General features: G+C 42.8%; 1 long non-coding RNA gene across 1 annotated transcript in view; it reads left to right on the top strand.

Moving 5' to 3' along the window:
• The window catches only part of LOC138246441 (uncharacterized), a 52,325-nt gene extending 33,882 nt beyond the window's left edge, over nt 1-18,443 (top strand). Inside the window, exons 2-3 of the long non-coding RNA XR_011194288.1 lie at nt 12,250-12,315; nt 18,354-18,443. This is a non-coding gene — a long non-coding RNA (uncharacterized lncRNA). The remainder of the gene's footprint in view (nt 1-12,249; nt 12,316-18,353) is intronic.
• The last annotated feature ends 2,894 nt before the right edge of the window (nt 18,444-21,337 follow it).

Genomic DNA, 21,337 nt, shown 5'->3' with positions numbered 1-21,337 from the left:
ATAGAAAGAGACTGTGGTAAATTGAAATTAAATAGAGAGAAACCTGAGAAAAGAGACTGATAAATTACTGGATGAGACACTGTTAACCTGAATTGACTCTGAGAAACCGATTATGACAAGCTGCTAACCTGATTTGACAAACAGTCATGGGAGTAAGTGAAACGCTGTAAATACTTGCCAAGAGAGAGTCTTTGCACGAGAAGAAAAGAAAAAAAAAGGAAAAAAAAGAGCTTTAAATCTTCCTCAAGTTGATTGTTTGCTTTATATTATTCTGCTCTCTGATTCTTTACAGATCATGAGTAACACTAGAAATAATGATAATAGGAGTAGGATTCGTAGATGGTTGAGTGTTATTTTGGGTGTTGCATGTGCAATAGTAATTATAGGTGTGATTGTGGGAATGCCATTGGTGGATAAGAGTGCGATTAACAATGCTCCAACTCCTGAGACTGCTACACTAACACCATGGGAGAGGTTTGAGCAGGATACAAAGTATTTGCATGAAGGAACTAATACGAAAAAGGAACTATCTACTAATGTCTTCTATCGCTTATTGAATGAGTATGTTGAAACAATGGATGCGAAGAATTGCTATGTGTGCATGAAGATTCCTTTGTCAGTAAAAGAAGGGGTTACTTATCATAGTTTGCTGCTTACCTACGGTATAAGCTGTAGTTTGCAATTAACAAGATTCTATGATCAAGAACATATTCAATACTTCTATTCTAATCTAGATGTGGTGTTTTCTTTTGTGCCTATAATTGAGTTTTTAGGTAAGATAGCTAAGGAACATAACATAAAAATAGTTAGGGGTTTCTTTGAGCCGACACTGATATTTGGGACAGCTTATGCGCACCACAATAATCTAAACTTGCTTACTAACACCTGTAGAGATGAGCTTCTTAGATCACATTGATGATAGAAGAAAAGCGTTAAAGGAAAAGCTAGAAAAGGGATTAGGAAAATGAACGTTTGCAAATGATTATGCTTATAGTGCAATAAAGACGCAAGGCAAGCCAGCTGTAGATGCATTAAACGTAGGAAAGCTTTGGATATATAGGCCAAAATCTGATCATGACACTTTATTAGTGGGAAAGATTGAGTGCAGGCATGTGTTTTTGTTTCAGAGTAAGTGGACATTCATGTTAAATGGACAGGATCCAGCGATCCCTGGAATCTATTACATATGTGGACTCAATGCTTATTACCGTCTTCCAAAGGGATGGTATGGGACATGTTATTTGGGAATAGTTTTCCCAAAGATCTACCAATTTGACGACTTAAAGAAAGTTCCTAAAATGTCTGAATTACCTCATACTAGACAAGAGAGAGATACAGCAGCTGCTGTCGTAGGTGATATATTTGGAGCCATAATTCCTTCAGTGGGGGTTATCTTAAACTCCATAAAGATTCGAAAGTCTACTATTGTGCATAACATGCTGACAAACTTCACAGGGGCTATACTCCTGATGGATACTGAACTTGCTGCGGAGAGGTCTATGACTCTTCAAAACCGGCTTGCTTTAGACATTCTTTTAGCAAAGAGTGGTGGAGTCTGTAAGGTGCTTAATGAGCGCCACTGTTGTGCTTTCATACCTGATAATAGTAATAGGGTTAGTATGCTTACTAACCTAACAAGACATATTCCAGCTTTGAAGGAGCTGAACGAACCTGGAGTTTGGGAAAAGGTTGGAAACGGAATTGCTAAAGTAGGGAATTGGTTTAGTAGTATTTGGAATGGCATACTTGCAAAAATAATAGGGGGTATATTGATTGTTCTGGCTTGTTTATTTGGACTATAGTTATCATGCAAAATTAGTAAAAGAATTAGAGAAAAATTGTCAAAACACAATAAAAGGAAAGAGGAAAAGAAAAAGGAGAAAATATTCAAAGAAACTTATGCAAAATTAATGAAGGGAGAAGAAATTGAAATGCGCAATTTAAGAAAGTGAAAGGTTGTGAAGGGAAAGGTTTTTGTGTGATGACAAGTGTCAATAGAGGAGGGATTGTTGGAGCGTAGCTCTTATAACCAAAATTAACATGAAAATGTTTATGAACTAATGCATAATAATTCCGCATAGAAAATGTATTCATGTGTTTTATTAAACATAATTCCGAAATGTGCCCACGGGGAGTGGCCGCCCATATATGCGAGGACTAATAAAATGACTAATAATGAGTTGTTGATGCAATAATGTATGATTTTGTATAAGTATTAAGAGCTATTCATTAAGGTTTTGCTAATTAATTCACTAGGCCTTAGTTAGGATCAGTTGGGGCCTAGCTGCCCGGTTTCGTATTAAATGTATTTTTCTAACATGCAGTGTGCTGACTTGCTGAAGGACATGCTATCGTATTTCTCCAGAAGCTAGAAGATGAGTGTAACTGTAGTAGTTCCATTCTCATGAAACTCGACTTGCTGAAGGAAACATTCTTGCTGAATGCAACAGTGTAGACTCGCTACAGGCACAAGGTCGCCTAAACCGGTATAGACAATGCAACCACTGACTGGGGATGCGAGAGGACCACAAGAGTATGAAATCATACCGGACATTCTACCTGTTGGAGTCGTCATTCACAAGAACCAATAAACTACGTGAGAACTGTTATGAGGTGACAATTTTGATGGTACGACTGGAAAACCATTGGATGAAGATAGTGGGGTGCTAAACCTGCCCAATTAGAAATTAGGGGACTAAACAACAGAAAAGGGATAAAAACCTTTGACACGGGGAGTCATTAGGAGATGCCACTGCGAACTTTGCCTAAAACTTTGCTGTTTGACTCTTCAAACCATCCTCACCCTTACCTTGCCTGTTCTATACTTCTCCTCCTTATGAGGGAAGTGTCTCTACTTAGCCCGTCTTGCTGAACTTTGCTGTGTTTCCTGGCTGATGGCGAATAAACTGATGCCCTGAGGACGAAGACTGACTCTGTATGCTGAACCATTACAGAGGGTAACTATATGATGATGAAATTGTAATTGTCTGTTTGCCTTTCCTTTCTAGGTACCAACTGCTTCTTTTGACAGAGACCATAGTTAGATGTTTTCTAAATTTGTGTTGCTAAATTGTTTTGCATGAAGCCCAACATGCCAAAGCTAATTCGAGGGTAGTTAAGGAGTTCACTAAACGGACGCAAATAGACAAATGACTGAATCAATGCTTTGTTGAATAATGGGCTTATGATACTCTGCTAAGGTTAACCTATGGTGACGTTGTGTTATGTTCTAATGTTCGTGATCTTTGCTTTGAAGAAATCTTATTCGAGTTGCCATATTATGACAATGCTGTTGTGTTTCATGGTTTTGAGACTAATAAACTTACTAGTAGAATTGTAATCAATAGGGAATAAGCATCATAAAATCGTACTAAACTGGTGTGCTTATTCATGACTGAAAGGTCATGGTGGTTTCCGAGTCCGATTAATTTTATTGATTAATCTAAATGATTCGTTATGGTGACTATTGATGACATTTTTAACTTATTGATTGACATGTTGATTAGTTATCTCGTCTTAAGGTGTCTTCAATCAGGGTCAAAAGATTCATCGGCCTAAAATGAGTCCCAGAGTGAATAAATGAACTAGATAGGGACGCGTTAGCAAAGGCTGTGTACAACAGGGGTTGGCCATCTGCAAGAGATTAGGTGAAGGGCCTGGCTATAGCTCAGTCCTTCAATCAAAACTCTACTGAGCATGTTAAAAGGCCGAAGGCTGTGCACAGATGGGTGTTAGCTGAATATAATGAGAAAAACTCAGAAAAGTAAAGTTAGGAATGGGACTAAGATCTTCAATTACATCATGGCATGGGCATAAGTTATAGTTAGCCTAGTATATTATAGCTGGTAAGTTGTATTGATTTTTGGTTGTTGGCTAAACATCAGACTTTACTTTTGAGCACCTAACTGTACCGCCACTCTTTTGTCACTAAATGTCTTGATTATTTTAACTGAAAGGTAGATATTATTACCACATGTAAGTTTAAATTTAGTTTTTTTAACTGAATTTCCAAGTTTTATTCTAACATACTTTGCAGGGTCACCACTAAGCAGTCACAAGGAAAAAAGGGAGGGGTTTCCAAAAATACATTTTCCCCATATAATTTCCCACAGGACCTTTATGAAGGATTTTAGAAAAATGAGAGAACAGAATTACACTAAATTTAGCAAAAAGCTACTTCTACTCAGGAAGTGGGCTTTTTATTATAAATCTGTTCAGCCACTTTTGAGAAATTAAGATTCAATCATTAGTCATATCTCAATGGTTGGTCCAGCAGGAATACCACAATACTCCTGTGGTAAAGCAAATAAAATAAATACAGAAATTATTTCTTGTCGGCAGCTTGGTTGGTCCCACAAGACTGAGGAATGTTGTTGGGTGGTTGCATCCTCCTACACAGGGCACGGAGACTCGGTCCTCATGTCCTAAACTTTATAAAAAAGCCATAACAGGGAAGGATGGGGGTACATTCACTGATCCTTGTTGGGAGCGGGGGGCAGGGTCCCAATGGTCCAAATTGTAAACAAATGGTTTTCATGCAAGGGCATGAAAGGTCATGCAAGGTTCTCCTGTAAGGGCACAAGGGAGAGTTGTGAAAGAAAGAGGTGAAGATGTCCGTGCAGGATGGCATGATGGTGGATGGGGGGGACGTACAGCAATGGGCCATTCGCTGATTTTTGGAGTTGGCTACCCATGGGGAGTTGGGCACACTGCCTTGTACTCTCTACTTTGCACAAATGTTATGCATTTGGGTGGATATGATCACAAATCCCCACCTAATTCACGACAAAAACAAAGGTTGCAACAAGTAGTTACGGTAAAAGGACCTAACTATACATTAAAAACCTTAGCAATTCACTGGATCGAAGAGATATTATAGTTAGGTATGGTAAATATCTGGAAGTTTATGAAAAAAAAGATTGAGGCAAGCCTTTCTAAAATGTACCATCAAAGCACACTTGAGAAGAGACAGCACTGAGAATCAAATGGTCCACTTCTCCAAATGTGTGTCAGTGCTGTCAAGGGGTTGTATAATGTTACTGAAGAGGTGATGCACTGGAGTATTCATACTTATGATCTTTGACTTTTTTTTTTATATACTTGTTCAGGACGGGGACATGGATGGTATTATAATATTAATTCATGCTGTCCAGTTGAGTCTTAACTTTCTTTAGAGGTAAGGGAATTTGCTTCATCTTGAGAGGGTCAGACCAGTGAAGAATGAGAGGGTCGATGAAGTGGCGGACTGAACATCTCATTGGTAATGATCAGCATGCTGATTGTGAATAGAATATTGTGGGTAAAATATACATACACAATGTTTCTAATCCTGGGTTCAAATGTAGGGACTTCTAGTTTATTGGCTTGTTTTCACTATAAATGTAACTGCAATGTCTCATTAGTGCTATTGTTTTTACAGAGCAATAATCGGGGATGGCTATTTGATCTCAATCGTTATTTTGACAAATTTGTAATATTATATCAAGTCTCATCTACCCTGGAGAGTCGTCGAGGTTTTGGACGTCCACTTTTCCAATCAAGCTCCCAATGTGTGATGAATCAAAGAATTGCACCTTTGATATTGCTACGGATTCTCCTCAATTTTAGAATCAAATATAAATTATGATTATTGTCCACTCCCTGTGTGCAAGCCTTTTATAATAATTCTCATCAGCCAGTAAAAGTTAAATTTCTGCCCCTAGATTGTCAACAGTCCTTCTTCTTGACTGTCCACTTTAGGACAGTGTCAAAACGATTTTGCACATTGATCGCCCTGTCTTCAGTGGCACAGTCCATCGAAAGAATGTGGAAAGGAATCATTATTTTGGAAATGCTCAGATTGGTTTAAGGGCTTCTAGCCATCATTCCTTTATTGTTCGATTGGCTGCAAGTAGCTCGAAATGTTTTCATTGCGATTAGTGGCTGGTATGGAAACTTAGGACCAGATTTACTAAGGGCTTGCGCCGGCGTTGCGTGACTTTTTTTGTAAATGTGCCCTTTTGTCCCTCTAGCCAACAAGCCTTTCATGTGCCACCAGAGTCTTAGAAAACCATTTCACCTTTGCTTGCCTCACCTCTATAATACTTTCAGGCTAAGAGCTGCCATGATTTACCCCGAAGAAAGTTTAAGAGGTTTTGCAAGAAAGAAGCCACCGTTAGATCAATTAAGTTATCTACTGTTCATTGACATAACTAAACTTGAAGTGCCACCCCCAGTAGCAAATTACCTGTGGGGGACCACCTTCCTCCTGGAACCAGTCAAGGGCCTTCAACCTGCGCACATTGTACTGTAGTGAGGAGGGGACCCTAGAAGTCGCCCCCTCCCGCTACATGGGGGCTGCGGGGGCATTTGTTACGCCCCTGCCACTGTTTGCAATCCTAATTGTTCCTTCATTTGGGCTGTGCAAAACAGAGGAGACATTTCCATGTGAAATCAACTTCCTCTTTACGAAAGAGAAAAACCTTTACCTGATTTCACAAGGAGCTAAACACACATTCTCTTTCAGTGACAACGATTGCTTCATTCTAATCGTTGCCGGTTTAAATATGTTTTTCATTCCTCCCCTTGTCCACTTTATTCAGTGTTCCAAGAAATAATCAACTTGTGCCAAAATTAAATTAACCAAAGTGCTACTTGGGAACAAGTTCTAACACCTTTTCTTGCAACAACAAAAAGGAAAAGTTGTAAAACTCAAAATGATACTGCAATACGAAAAGAACACATTGTCAAAGGCACTACGCCTGTGCTAAGAGAGTCATTCTCAACCAATTTAACATGTTCCATCATGCACAAATGCGTTTTATCACATTAAAGCCTGCTGTGATAGCTTTGTAAAAGCAGGGTAAAAGTATGAAAAGAGTTGTTTCTGTACAGAATTCATAAAGGCAGGAAAGAACTTCACCATTTGATGATTGAGTGTTGAATGTAGTTCTGAAATTCTGAAATATAAAATAGTTCTGTGCATTCTAAAGGAAGCACTTTGTAGGAGTCGGAATTATAGAACAAATAATTTAAAGTGTGAGGTGGAGAGTAATACTACTTTGGGTGGGGTCAAAGCTCACTCTATGTATATGTTGTATATGTTCGACCTTTCCCTTTCTTCAGGGTCATCCCCAAATGTTTTGTCCCCCTCCCTCTCTTTTTTGACCTCATTTTTGTTGGCTTTAGGACTCTAGGCACTTTACCATTGCTGACCAGTGCTAATGTGCAAATGTTCTCTGCTTAAAACATGCTTTCATTGGCTTATCCACAATTGGCATATGTAATTTACTTTTAAATCTCTAGTTCACCATGTGTGCCCAAGGCCCTTAAATTAGATACTACTAGTGGGTCTCCAGCGCTAATTGTGCCACCCAGTTAATTAGCACTTCAACATGTCTCAGGCCTGCCATCGCAGAGCATTTGCAGAGCATTTGTGTGCAATTTTCAACTGCAATGTTGACCTTGCCTCTTGCCAGGCCCACACCTTCCTTTTTAATACATAGAATTCACCGCTAAGATAAGCCCTATACAGGGTGCAGTGTATGGAAAACAAACAGGACAAGTACTTTTAAGTTTTACATGTGCTAATAGTGAAAAACTCTTTTCAATTCATTTTCACTACTGCAGGGCCTATCTCTCCCATAGGATAACATTGAGAATGCCTTACTACATTTCACAAATGCAATTTCTAATTAGGAGACGATGGGACGCCCAAGTTTCGTGGTTCTGGAATCACAGTTTAAAATCAAAAGTTATGGTGAAGTCAAAATTTAAGTTGTAATTCTGAAAATGTCACTTTTAGAAAGTTGGCATTTTCTTTAACCATCTGGTGGGTTCTTGGGCATTCCCTCCAGACAGCCACACACAAAGGGAACTTAGGTGTGACTGAAGGGTCATCCTCAGCCTTATTGGAAATCTTGGGCAGGATGAAGGGAGGATACACCTGAATGGGCTGTTTCCTGATCCCACGCAAAGGGCTACATAACCCACTGTAGTGAGTATGGAGCCAGGGCAGGACAGACAGGGTCTCTGTGTACTTAAAAGGCCTCTCTTGGAAGTCTTCCCCACTTCAAAGACACAACTGGGTGTATGTACTAGACCCCAGACACCATCAACTCAGTATTCATCTGGGCTTTGGATACTCTGTCAGTAAGAAGGACTGCTGTGCTACTGAAAGGACTGTCACTCTACTGGACTCCCGCTCTGCTGTGCTGCCCTGCTGCCTGCTGCCATTCTTGCTTGGTAGTGAAAAGGACTGGATCTGAATCTCTCTAACCCAGAACTAAAGTGACTCCAAGGGTTTTGCTGGCTTGCCTCCTGTTTTGTGAAGTCTCAGGAATGAAAAAGACTTCCAACTCACCTGCTACAGCTCCTAGGCCTGTCTCCAACCAGCTCCTGACCCCCAAGTGGCACCTTTCGTGACCTAGGCCCTTGGAAGTGGTTTTTGGCTCCTGAAATCAAGACACACTCGCACTGATACCACACCGCTCACCAGAAGAATCAGCGAGGGCACAGCAAATTTGTCTCTTCGCACAGCAAGCATTGACAGTCATCAATGTGAGGCTCCAGTCCCCCCATCTGCAACACCTAGCTGACACATCGTGCCCACAGACCACCACCAGCGACGCTCTCCTTGCTCCCAGCAAACTTCTTCCCCACAAACAGACTGTTAGACTAATTCTTGAGAAGGTAAAATCTAAGCATGACTTGTCTAGGACTTTGTCAAACCCATGCTTTATCGCTGTCAGCCTGAACTTTTGGATTTAACCTGGTCTAGCGCAACGAGATAGCTCAGTTTGACACTTTATGGTTTTACGTGCTACATTTCAGTTTATTTAAAAAAATATATATATATCTACTTCTACTGACTACACTTTTGTTGTTTTGTTCATTAAATAAAGCTCTATTTTTCAAACCAGGTGTAGTGACGTTTTTGTGTGGTGTTTTCACAGTTTTACTGTTTGAAGTGTTGCACAAATACTTTATACATTACCTCTTAAGCCTGACTGCTCTGTGCCAAGCTATCAGAGGATGAGCACAGGCTAACCTAGGGTGTGTTTGTGATTTACCCCAACTTGGATTGTGGGTCCTGCTTGGAAAGGGTGCATACCTCTGCCAACCAGAAACTCAGTTTCTTACAATATATGTGAATGATGTGCTAAGAATACATCTTGCAGACATATGTACTGTCAAACCACACCTAAAACATTGAAAGCTGCGATGCAAGTTGTGTAACTTAGTGACGAACAGTCTCAAATCAGGTACTGGAAGCGGGCGTTGGCTCAAATAATGCAATCATCAGAAATGACTAAAAAACAGCATTTGGTGCCCCAGGGAATATTTTGGACTATGTGAACGCTCGCACTGAGATAATCTGCTCATTCCCAGCCGACCTGTGTTGGAAGAACTTCGGAAGTGCTAAGGTTGACAACAGGCATGTTTCAGTTCGCACTGCTTTCGAGCTCTTAAATTAATGTCCATGAGTTGGGTTTCATTAACATGTTTTCATATTCGCTGTTTTCAGCAATGTTTGCGACCAAAATGTTTAATTTCAGTATGTGATTAAACTATGGCAATATATTCAACGAGTGAGAATTCCCAGTGAAAATTGGTGGTTATTTGCCATTTCTCTTTTCCTTCTTAAACACCATTCCAATAATGATATTTAATTGTCCTCCGTTTAATTAAATTGTTTTAGTATGTTTACATTTTTCAACTACTGCCTCATAGCAAAGCAGGCAAAGAATACAAACTAAGAACCTTTTTAGAGAAAGAGTACACAAAAGCGCGAAATAGAGTGATAAAATCAGGGTGAGAGGAAATAATTGACCGCCACAATCCGAACTCTGGACTGCAAGAACAGAGAAAGTCACAGACTAATGCTGACAAGTGACAGAGAAAAAGAAGACATATGCAAAAGTCAGATCGAGAATTAGGGACTAAAAAACACTTTGGCCTAGATTTATACTTTTTTTGTGCCACATTTGCTTCATTTTTTTTATACAAAAACAGCGCACACATACAACATTCAATTACATTTAGTAGGTTTGCGCTGCTTTTGCGTCAAGAAATGGAGCAAATGTGGTGCTAAAAAAGCATAAATCTGGGCCTTAGGGCCTCGTTTACGAGGCCCATGGCGCAGGGCGGTGCAGTAAGTGCCCATCACACATTTCAACCTTACAGCTAGGTATATAGGGAAGAGAAATATGCATCAACACCTACAAAAGACAATTAGATAACATTTTTGCAAGCAGCAGAAAAGAAAGATAATTAGACCGTGAAGGTGCTTTGCAAGCACCATAACATATCTCACCTTTCCCCTCAGTCATTAACGAACCCCTGCCTTATAAAAACAAATCCACATTGCCTTCTCATGGTTACTTAACTTCTTTTCTTTGCAGGACAGCTTGACCCTTAGAATGGTGAAGACAACTTATTATCTTCTTGGGCTGGCAGCAGGTGAGTGGAAACAAAGCTTAAGGGAGAGAGCCTGGAAGATCAAATAGAAGAGTAGATTATAATTTAAGACCACACGCCCTCTTGTGCTCAGCCCCTTCAAAGGCCAGGGGTTGTGAGGCTAATAGCCCTAATAATGGGAGGGACTTGAATTGTGTTCTCCATGTTTTAACAAGTCATAGAACAAGCCCAAATTGTGTATTGTGTCATCACTTCATATTCTATTGAGTTGTCGCAATAACTTCTAGATATTGACTGCTCGTTTGTCCAACAGTTAGTCCTTGACCTCTGGAACAGCACCGCCATCATCTCTTTACTTACTAGGATTCTCTTTATGGCCCTTTCAGTACTTGCTTGCAAAACTATAGGGAACGGTGAAATCGACCCACACATCTAAAGCACATCCTATACACTTTCATGCAGAAAAAACAGCAAGAATTACATTAAAACATCTCCAAAGCGCCATTGGCTGATTCCAAGACCAGGAGCATAGCTTGCTCACTAAGACTGAGGAATGTGGGAGTGGTAGGATTGTGCAGAATGAGCTTCAAATTTCCCAAATATCATGCTGGAATTTCATGTTAACAAACATTATATGAGAAGCACAACATGATGGGGTTGTAAAGGGGCAGTGGAAAGAGAGAGGAGCTATGGAAAGTATGATGGAGCAATGCATGCGTATATCACGATTGCCTCAACAATGAGGTCTCAAAAACAACCACATCTGTACAACGCATGCCTTTACCACGCATACCTTTACAATTAATTTCATTGTAAAAGCATGTTTGGTAAAGGAACACATGTGATAAGTTCTCTCCTGCCCTGTCCCCTAACATCTGATACCATACTCCACAGTGCCAAAGCCCTTACAACTGCCCCTTCCACCATCTGCCCTGACCCCTCAACCCCACCCTGACCCTTAAAAGTAACCCTGCCCTGTCCTAAAAAGTGCCCTAAATAGCCCACCTCTGCTGTGAACCCTAAAATCTATCCTGTCCTGTCCTAAAATCTACAGACACCCTTCGCCTGCCCTGTACCATAAAACCTTCCCCACCCCCAACCTCACCGCCTCCACCCTGTACCCTAATACATACCTCGCCCTGTCCTTAAAATCTTTGAAGCTAGTGTAGCAAAGCGCCACAATAGCATCAAAAATGTCGATGCTATTGTCCTAACGACTGCCCTGATGTGCCGTATTGTAAATATGGCACAACCATGGTGTCGTTGGGTAGATATTTAGGCAGAGGAAACACAAGAAAAGTTGCCCATTAGGACTGGTGCACCACTTTCTTGTCAACATTCCCCTATATTCCAGCAAAATACATATTACAGAAGGGCCATTTCATAATACTGAATTGCTCTGGGGAATGCAAAAAGGGGCATACCCTTCGTTGCACCACAGGGGCAATTTCTGTCTTTCCTATGTGTGCTCGTGACTAAACAATTGGTTGAAGTAAATAATGTCTGTTTTTTATCACTTTACCTATGACCTGAAAGATTTGATCCAAAATCTCATTTGACCCCTTATATAATTGGATGAAACCTACATGGTTTAGTATGACATTTTTCATAGTAAATATTTGGTGGAGAGTCTTTTTGAGCAGTACTTTGTATGGTGTCCAATGAGAAGTCAATTGCTTTCCATCTTACTTTATTTCACATTTTATTTACTTTCTGCTGCCGAAAACTAAACGGCATATTGATCCTCAGCATAATTCTAGCATGGTGATCCCAATTTCTATGTTTATCGATGAAAAAATTTGCAAAAAGATAAGTTACAATATGGTGCTTCCATTTTTGTTTATATTCCAGTGCTGATTGCGATGCTTGGAACTATAAAATGTGATGATGATGATGATGATGGCGATGATGACGATAGTAAGTAAACATCACACATGTATCATTCTGGGCGCAGTGATCCATTACTCTTCATGCCTCATTTTGTGTCATAGTATATTATCTTTTCACAATTAAATTGGTTGAATGAATCTGCTTTGTGATGTCACTATAAAAGTGTTGTTTACATGAAGGCAATGCCAGGGCTAACACAAAGAAGAGGGTAAGGGATACGAGTAGTGGTAGCCGTAGGTTTGAAGAAAATGCCAATATAGTAATTGTCAGAGGTTGATCCTTGCGTTCAGACTAATTATATTTTCCAAATCAACAGTGAGGTGTCTTCCTGTTGCTTTTGTTATTATTCTATTTCTTGTTACTCTTCATCTCATTCCATACTCTCCCTTTTGTCTTTCTTTTCGGGTGTGCTCACTTTCTCCCTCTCTCTCTTAGAGCAGAGCTGTCTGTCTCGGCAGAATCTGATCCTATGCAGCTCAGCGACTGTATCTCCCAAAAACTCACCTATGAGCTGCTTTTCCTTAATACTTTGGCAATCTCACTTTGAGTGAGTCTCATGCAGGAGATGGTGACAGGAGGAGGTGAGATGCCTGGGTCATGGCATATGGTTAAGCCACACTCCGGTAACAACTATTGCAATGTGATGTGGCAATCACACTCCCTAAGAAGAGGTCAGCAGAGATATTAATCACAAACCATCAATGCTTCCCCTTGCAAGAGGGGTGGACGCCTTCAAGAGCTAACATTAGGGGCTACTTTCATTGTGCATCATTCACACCTTCACAAAAAAATGGTTATGTTAGACTTTTCATCCTTGACGTGGTCTCCCTTAACTTTTTGCCTCTGTTTCCAAAGTTGTTGATGTGCGCTGGACTCTGTTTTTGCTGTTTTTGTTACTCTGGGCACTTTACCACTGCTAACCAGTGCTAAAGTGCAAGTGCTCCTTTACAAAATATGTATGTAATTGGTTATCCATAAGTGAAATATTTGATTTACTAGTAAGTCCAGAAGCACTGGTTGTGCCACCCACATAAGTAGCTCTGTAATCATGTCTCAGACCTGCCACTGTAGTGTCTGCGTGTGCAGTTTTAACTGTAAATGCGACTTGGCAAGTGTACCCACTTACCAGGCCTAAACCTTCTCTTTTCTTACAAGTAAGGCACCCCTAAGGTAGGCCCTTGGTAGCCCAAAGGGCAGGGTGCAGTGTATGGTTATGGTAGGGCATATAGTAAGGTGTTTTAAATGTACCAACAGTGAAATACTGCTAAATTCGTTTTTCACTGTTGCAAGGCCTGTCCCTGTCATAGGTTAACATGGGGGCTACCTTTAAATATTATGAAAGTGTAGATTCCCTTTGGGAGCAGATGGACATGTGGAGTTTGGGGTCTCTGAGCTCACAATTGGAAAATACATCTTCTAGTAAAGTTGATTTTAAGATTGTGTGTTTGAAAATGCCACTTTTAGAAAGTGAGCATTTTCTTGCTTATACCATTTCCGTGACTCGGCCTGTTTGTGGATTCCCTGTCTGGGTCAGTTTGACAGTTCGGCTGGTTGCACCTCACACTAGACAGTGACACAAACGGAGCTGGGGTGTAGTCTGCATTTCCTGATGAGCCATCTGTGCTAGGAGGGAGGGGAGGAGTGCTCCTTCACACTTGAAAGGGCTGTGCCTGCCCTCACACAATGCAGTCTCCAACCCCATGGTGAGTGTCTGGGGCCTGGCCTGGGCAAGGCAGGATTTCACAAACAAGAAAGACTTTGCTTTGAAGTAGGCCTACTTCAAAGGAGAAATTGGGTATAAGAAGGGCACCCAAAACCACAGACTTTAGAACACTTCGGGAAACCAAGAGGAGCCTCTGCCTGGAGAAGAGCTGAAGAGCTGAGGAAGAAGAGCTGCCCTGTCTGTGACTGTGCTTTGTGGAGCTATCCTGCAGTTGCTTCTTCTGCCTGTGCTAGAGGGCAAAGACTGGACTTTGTGTTGCCTTCCTTCTTGTGAAGATCTACAAGGGCTTGATTTAGAGCTTGCCTCCTGTTGTTTGAAGTCTCAGGGACAGCAAACACTTCTCTCTGCCAGAGCCACTGGAGAGACATCTACTCTGCCAAGTGGTGCCTATCCAGTTCCTGGGACCCTTAGAAGAGAAGCTGGCAGCCCAAGAGTGAGAGATCCACACACAGACCGCCATGCGGGCAAAAGATCTGGAAGATCGATGCCCGCAGCTGGAGAAATGATGCGCAGCATCGCTAACAGAGGCTGGTGAGATTGCAACCCACGTTGCGTGGTTTTTGGATCATCGTGCGGCTGGATTTCTGATGCAAACACCGCTGGGCGTATAAAAACAACGCACGGCCTGCCCGGACCTGAGAGTGATGACGCATCGCTCTCCTGCGGAGATTAGAAACAACACCCCCCCAACCCGACGAAAGGAGAAATGACTCAAGGTCTCGCTCGTGAGCGAAATCGACACATTGCAAGCCCTTTTTGACACACACATGCCCGAGCGGGTCTATTTTTGACGCGCCCAAGGTACATTTTTACACTAACAATGTTAGTGTGTGTTTAAAATGACATGAAGTCTCTTTTTGCATTTTCAGTGATAACTTGTCTTGTGTATTGTGGATTTTTGTCATTTTGGTCTTTTGTTTAGATAAATATTTCCTATTTTTCTAAACCTGTGTTGTGTCATTTTGTAGTGTTTTCATTAAGTTACTGTGGGGGTCATTCCGACCCTGGCGGTCCATGACCGCCAGGGCCGGGGACCGCGGAAGCACCGCCAACAGGCTGGTCACCGCTGCGGTCAGAAAAGGGCAACCGGCGGTTTCCCGCCAGTTTACCCCTGGCCCAAGGAATCCGCCATGGCGGTGCTGCGCGCAGCACCGCCATGGGGATTCCGACCCCCTTCCCGCCATCCTGGTCCTGGCGGTAAAAACCTCCAAAAACAGGATGGCGGGAACGGGTGGCGTGGGGCCCCTGGGGGCCCCTGCACTGCCCATGCCACTGGCATGGGCAGTGCAGGGGCCCCCTCACAGGGCCCCACCTTGATTTTCAGTGTCTGCCTAGCAGACACAGAAAATCGCGACGGGTGCCACTGCACCTGTCGCACTCCAGCAACTCCGCCGGCTCCATTCGGAGCCGGCTTCATCGTTGCTGGGTCTTTCCCGCTGGGCCGGCGGGCGGCCTTTTTGCGGTCGCCCGCCGGCCCAGCGGGAAAGCCAGAATGGCCGCTGCGGTGTTTTGACCGCGGTGCGGTCATTCGGCGGTGACCGCCCGCCGCGGTCAGAATGACCGCCTGTGTGTGTCGGTACATATACTTTAAACCTAGCACTCTGAAGTTAAGCCTACTGCTCGTGCCAAGCTACCAAGGGGGTAAGCAAGGGTTAGCTGAGAGTGATTCTCTTTTACCCTGACTAGAGTGAGGGTCCTTGCGTAGACAGGGGGTAACCTGACAGCCAACCAAAGACCCCATTTCTAACAGGCTACAACTCGGAAATTGATGTTTTCTACCAGTATTTGTAACACCTTTTACATGTATAAATTGTATATTCCAGTCATGTTATTTGCAATCTATTTATGTCAAATATGATACAAATAAGTTTAAGTATCTACTGTATATTGCTATATGCATTTGTCTGCAGCTCTTTTGACGTTACTAGCATCTCCATCCTTGCTTACCAGCTTATTTTTGGTGATTTTTGTTGGCAATCTAGCATCCTCTTGTGGATAGTTGTGGAACCATCTTACAAGTAGGTAGTACTTATGTACATCTCACCAACAAGGCTCTGGTCTCAGCACTGACTTCATGGATATTTCCTTATTGCTCCAAGTTACAATATGCATAATGTCGACTTGTTCCCTCCTCTACTAATTGTTGTGTCATTTTCTTCTTATGTAACCAATACTTTGTCTCTGGGTAGGTTTAACCTTTAGAAGCAACAAAACACACATCCAGCTAACTGGACTGATAACCAGTGGAAAGACAAACCTTAGTCTTGAAATAAGTTGACTTTTTCCCCAAAATGTTAAACATTATTGTGCTTAGGTAGTAAAAGGAACTGGAAAAGTGCATATACGGGGTCTGATTTAAGGAAAGTGGTGCTGCATGTATTGCAGCACCACCTTTCTTATGCCCCATAGTGCCCCCCCAAAGCCAAGATGTGGGCGTCATATTCAAGATACAGAGCACCATGGCAGTAGTTACGGAACTAGCGTCAAAATCTTTGTTGCTAGTTTGGCGCTTTGGAGGATTAACGTAAAAAATGTGGACTCTAATCCTACAAAGCACATTGAGGCCCAAGCATTAAAATCTTTTAGATTTATTTGCACCATTTTTTCAGTACCCCTAAAGGAGGAATGCCCCCCTTGCATATATTATGCCAAGTGCACGTATAATGTGGCGCAAGGGGTTATAAAGTGGTGCAATGCATGCATTGCGCCACTTTGTAAATATGAGTCAGTGATTTTGGACTCGTATGGCCACATTACCGTAAAATAAATGACGCTAATGTGGTGCAAGGAGGCGCTAGGCCATCTCAAATCTGAGCTATAGGTGGTCATTCTGACCCTGGCGGTCTTTGACCGCCAGGGCGGAGGACCGCGGGAGCACCGCCGACAGGCCGGCGGTGCTCCAATGGGGATTCCGACCGCGGCGGTAAAGCCGCGGTCGGACCGGCACCACTGGCGGGGTCCCGCCAGTGTACCGCGGCCCCATTGAATCCTCCGCGGCGGCGCAGCTTGCTGCACCGCCGCGGGGATTCCGACCCCCCCTACCGCCATCCAGATCCCGGCGGTCGGACCGCCGAGATCCGGATGGTGGTAGGGGGGGTCGCGGGGCCCCTGGGGGCCCCTGCAGTGCCCATGCCACTGGCATGGGCCCCCGTAAGAGGGCCCCTACATGTATTTCACTGTCTGCTGCGCAGACAGTGAAATACGCGACGGGTGCAACTGCACCCGTCGCACAGCTTCCACTCCGCCGGCTCGATTCCGAGCCGGCTTCATCGTGGAAGCCTCTTTCCCGCTGGGCTGGCTGGCGGTCTGAAGGCGACCGCCCGCCAGCCCAGCGGGAAAGTCAGAATTACCGCCGCGGTCTTTCGACCGCGGAACGGTAACCTGACGGCGGGACTTTGGCGGGCGGCCTCCGCCGCCCGCCAAGGTCAGAATGAGGGCCTTAGTCTCTTGCAGGAAGTGATTGGAAATTCATGTCACAATCTTCAGAACTTGTGGTGAGCAGTCTGTGCTTCAAGGGTCCCAAGCCTCCAGGAACTCTTCACACTCTTCTTGAGGTGAAACACCGTGGATTTCCATGAGAGAGAGACTTTGTTAGCACTCTCAGAAGGACCACGACCTGGGATTCAGGTACTAATGTTTTTCATATGGCATTTTAGTACACCACTTGGTATATTTACTAATGATTCCTGCAATGAGGCGTGGCATTGTGTGGTCAGGAAAAAGATGAACAGCTCCATATTTATAAAGATATAGCACTATTCAGCGCCTTCTATGCGCTGACACATGGGTGGGTGTCTAGTGGTAATGCAGGTACTTTGTGCATGGTTCAAGATACCTTCCTACACAAAGACAATCTCTAGTGGCATATTTCTCTTTCTATGTGTGCTGTATAAAACAGCACACATGGAAAGAGGAAGTCAGAAGGAGAAAATAAGATATTACTCTCCTTGTTACGCCTCTGTCAGGTAGGTGCACCATTTTTGTCTGTAAATCTGGGTGCGTGTCAAAATCCATGCTTGGCTGCACTGGCACACCCATATAGGGGGTGATTATGACCTTGGCGGACGGCGGAAAAACAGGTGGTGATTCAGTGCCTATTGTTGCAGAGCCCCTACCTTCTGTCCCATCCTTGCATCTCATACAGCACGAGGCTCAGGTCAGAGCCTTGAGATCTCTGTGAGTCGAAAACATGCTATGTTTGGATGCTGCCATATTGTACTAAATCTAATAAATATTAATACCAGAAGCTGTTTTTAAAAATGCATTGATATATGATTATAAACTCCAGTGCACTAGGACATTTGATAAATGATTTATATTAATACTATCATTTCCCTTGTAGAAAAGTGTGATGAGAACATGGAATTCTCACCCTGTGGTAGATCCTGTCAAAGAACCTGTCAGAATATTTCCAATATGGGGCCAACTAAGAGCTACACAGAGGAATGCAAGCCAGGATGCTCATGTGTGTTTGGGTATGTCCTACAGAATGGGAAATGCATACCTGAAAAGAACTGGAGGATGTGCCTGCAAGGATGGATATGCTTTCAAATCTGGTAAATGCGTCCCACAGAAAGAGTGTCCATGCAAGGAAAATGCGCAATACAATGACTGTGGCACTTGTCGGAGAACCTGCGAGGATGTGGCCAATAACGTCATTGCAAAACCTTGCACAAAGGACTGCAAGGACGGATGCTTCTGTAATAAGGGATATGTCTTAAACTCCACTGAATGTGTCCTTGAGAAGCAATGTCGCTGCAATAACCATGCACACTATGAGACCTGTGGCACTGCATGCCCAATCACATGTGATAATCACCTCAATCCACCAAAATCTTGCATAGAGCCATGTGTGCCAGGGTGCTTCTGTGACAAGGGATATGTGAAGTCTGGTAATACATGTGTACGTCCAGAGCAGTGCCCCAGAACAATCACCTCCTAAAGCGGTGGGGCAATGTCTTCATGGCTCTCTGAACTCTATCTAGGATGTAAACATACCTAATTCACAATGGTAAACTTATAAATGTACAATCAAGGGGATTTTTCTGCAAGGCAAAATAGATAAAATAAATGTACTCCACTGAAATAACGTTGTACATCAGGGACTTCCAAGTTAAAAAAATAGAAGTGCGATTAAGAATATCATAGAGAACGGTAGCAGAGTTAAGGTTTCGACAAAAACTACACATTCAAGGCATGCTAGTGTACGTTTTTTGCGAATAAATTCATGGTGAATTCCTTTCTTATTCGTGCCCTCTCCCCTACACACAAATCTCCACTTCGCCTGTAAATATGTCATTGCACAAGTGGCACAGGCAAAACAAAACACCATATCCCCAACCCTGCAATGATAATGTCCAAGCCTTAGGTCTGCAGTGTCTGGGATTTGTAAACACTGTCGTGCTATGATACCAGTTATTCTCTGGGGGAGCATTAACTAGTAAACAAACAATACAAAGCTACTAAAAGTCACACTTTCGTGGTCTATCATTCACAATGCACATACCAGCGAAAATACTCCATATCGTGTGATTGCAACGCTCTCTGTGTTGGGAGTTGGGAGACTTTAAGAGTAAAATATAAACTATAGTTTCTAATAAGCATTATAATGACGGTTAAAAGCTTGAGCTGGCTGACTTCGGTCTGATTCATTCGACATTAATATGTTCATCTAACTTGAACATTCTTTCGAAGTGGAATGAATGAAATATTTAGATCTCTGCTGTAGAGATGTATTTGTAGTGTCTATGCCAAAAGTTACAATCTCATTAAGGTAGCTCAGTAGGTAAGGTGCTAGGTTTGCGAGCACATACAGGTTTTCCCCCTCATGAAAGGCTCAGTGAGTTATGTATGTGCCTGTAGGAGAGCACCAAATGCAACACGAAAAAAGGAAACAGCATTCAACAAAATGTGGGTCTCATTTACAAAGTTTTGGCGCAGGGAAGTGTTGCAAGCCTTTTTGCTTCTCTGCCCTGCGTCAAAACAAAACGGTAGGAATGCACCATATCTGCAAGATACTGTGCATTCCTGTACTTGTACCCTGCACTGCCTCACAAGTTGCTGCAATGCGCCAATGCAAGCACCCTTGCACCATGCTGCAAGGATGCCTCCGTTGCAGGGATGATTTTTTTTATGCAGGAAGGCACAACTTCCTGCACGACACCTTCCTCCACAAAAACAATCACAAGAGGAATTTTCCTCCTTCTATGTGTGCTGGGCAGCACACATGGGAAGAGGAAAAAACAGGGAAATATAATGTTATTTCTCCCCATTATGCCACTCTTACGCCACCCTGGGGGCGGCGTAGGAAACTGACGCATTCCCAGGTTTACAAAAACTTGTAAATCTGGAAATGCGTCAGATTCCATGGTTGTTGCCTGGGGCCACCCACAACAACACCCATGGAATGGCCCTTTCAAGCATGCATGAAAGGGGGGGCCATAACAACAACTACATGTAAAGCCACACAAAGTGGCTTTGAGCGGCCTTGTAGATATGGCCTTGCAGCCTGTCCCGCCTGTGCACTGGCGACACAGGCCGTTGGTAAATGTGTTCTGCATGTAAAGTATCATTAAAATCCTTTCCAAGACTCTTGAAAAAGTGGTCTTTCCCCCATCCAGTCTAATGAGTTTTCAAATCCACTCTGACATAATACATTGCTTATGTAGGAAACACCACTTAAAGAGATTTTCAAATGTACCATTTATGGTGCTGGCAGAATGTACTTGGTGTGTTTCTCACTCTATGTTCAAATGTCTCCTAAAACATCTTGCTTTGGCCTAGTTTGCTGAACTAATGCACTATTTATCACTGCTTGCATTCACATATCCTGAAGGTATGTCCTACACAGAAATAAATAATCGTGTTGGTCTCATTTGGTCATATATGTACATTTTATTCCTCTAACTACTTCAGCTACACCTCTACATGGCATGACATGCCCAGCTGTATTCATTCCCAGCTGTATTAATCCCAGGCTCCATTAACACTTGTTATCCAGATACATAGGTTGCTTAGAGGCCCATTTTATTTTATATTCCTCCATTAACAACACTTTTCCGTCAGACCAATCTTTGGTGTTTTTTTTTGTCCAGATGCTGCTCAATAAATGAAAATAAATTCTTATAAACATTGACATTCCTTGCTGTGTGACGTTTTTGTCTCTAGTATTTGGCCCTGGTAGAATTTTATCATCTCAAGTATCCCTTGCGCTGCGTGCTCTGAACCCCACCACAACTCATGCACGATTATGGGTGGTCCATTAACTTTGATGAGCCGGGGCTCACAGGAGTTACTGGTCCCACTGAATTAAAACATGTGCGTTTC

Source organism: Pleurodeles waltl, chromosome 7 (genome assembly GCF_031143425.1).
Source record: "Pleurodeles waltl isolate 20211129_DDA chromosome 7, aPleWal1.hap1.20221129, whole genome shotgun sequence".
NCBI lineage: Eukaryota > Metazoa > Chordata > Amphibia > Caudata > Salamandridae > Pleurodeles > Pleurodeles waltl.
The sequence above is the reverse complement of the archived record's forward strand: the minus strand, read 5'-3'. Positions and strand labels throughout refer to the sequence as shown.